Source organism: Mytilus californianus, unplaced genomic scaffold, assembly GCF_021869535.1.
Source record: "Mytilus californianus isolate M0D057914Y unplaced genomic scaffold, xbMytCali1.0.p SCAF_6, whole genome shotgun sequence".
In the NCBI taxonomy this organism is placed as follows: domain Eukaryota; kingdom Metazoa; phylum Mollusca; class Bivalvia; order Mytilida; family Mytilidae; genus Mytilus; species Mytilus californianus.
Genome location: NW_026262712.1, coordinates 111963154 through 111965029, shown reverse-complemented (window position 1 = coordinate 111965029; position 1876 = coordinate 111963154).

Here is a 1876-nt window from a genome sequence, read left to right as displayed (position 1 = left end):
CTATTTGATTAATTTGATAATTTATTGTTCTAATGAAATTCACTACACAATAACGGCTTATTGAACCACAATTTAGCGAATGCAATTAAATATATAAGTAAGTAAATTTTATTTACAGTCGGCACATATATATAATCAACAATAAAACACGAACTTAAGAAAGCTCTTACAACAGGTAACATATATATACATAAAAAAAACCATCACAATACAACAAGGTTACAAATAAGACAAGTTCACATAAGCATAAAAATGTAAGCCCATATAATTTTAAATAAGATAAACGCACATAGGCACTTTTAAAATGTCACATATGCACACACCTAAAAATTTAAACAATTGGTGGAGAGTTGTCCAATTGGCAATTATACCACACCTTCTTATTTTTATAAAGCAATGAGGTTATGGCAATTTTTAATTCACATCAAGCACTTTTATAGGACAAAGCAAGGAATGTAGCCAATAAACATGCATGTATACTGAAGCAGGTAGCAAACTTTGAGGCAGAAAACTTGAGCAGAAAGCAGGAACATGAGACAGCAAGGTTTTTTTATTTACAGGATCTACAGAAACAATTTTGTCCAACACACCAGCTAAAAATATAATTGTTTTAACTAGTCAAATGAGGCCTCATTTGGCAGTGTATTACAAAGTTGTGCTATAGATCTTGGTTTGTGCACAATTCGAATATATAAAATTATATATGAATTATGTTTTTTTATACACTAAGATCAAATAAGATTTATTTCAAGTCGGCAAGTTAAAAACCAATATAACATAAGCTCTGAGTGGGCTTTTGAACCGATATATTATAGATTAAAGACATGCATATTACATCGGCGCGGGACGTTTGCGCTTTTTGATAGGACATTTGCACTATTTCAATAGGACATTTGCGCTTTTTAAAGTAGGACATTTGCATTTTATCACAAACAATATAATAGTAAATGTTTCTACGTAAACGTTTGCGCTTTATCAACATAACACTTGAGTTATCATGGGTTGATGGAAATAAATTCCTTACTCTTTTTAAAAGTTAACATGTACAGCATCTTCTTATATCTATGTACAGCAGGTGGTTTAAAAATCAAATTTCGGTCTCACAAATTTAAATTGATTGGTTTTACTCATTGTTGAAAGACGTACGGTGACCTATAGTTGTTAATTTCTGTGTCATTTGGTCCGTCTTAATTGTGGAGAGTTATCTCATTGGCAATCATACCACATCTTCTTATTTCATATTAAATAAACTATGGTGGTACAGTTCCTCGGACTATTCGTGCAACAGAATGGACACAAGAGGGATATACTTTTTTCAATTTTAAATCCACGAATTATACTTGAAGAATTTAGGCCTAATTTCAATATTCCGTCAATAAAAGTTTCGTTTTCTCGATCGTTTACCCAAAAACATAATATACTATATTTTTTTATCATATCATGTCTTGTTTACCCGAATATTTTTTTTCTGATTTTTCGTTTGTTCGGCCTGGAAGAATTTTCAAAGAATATGTGAACATCTTTACATGACTTTGGTAAATTTTCATAGAAAGTAACACAAAAAGATCATGAAAATTCTACAAATTTCAATAATTTCTATACAGCATATGAGCTAGAATTTTAAATTTTAGTTGAAAAAAAAACCCTTTCAGTCTATGGTAACCCCTTACAATTTTACTTCATTATCTCATGTGATATCAATACCATTCAAATTAGTGGTGCTAAGTTGGATAATTTGTACTGTAACATATATGCTCGGTTACGGGTCCTTTATTCGATTTAATGAAATATTCGTTTTCGTAGTTAGATAGTACGTTTTTGTCTTATCTTGCTAATAATTTGCATAGGTTAGCAGTCTTACCTGAAAATTCAAACG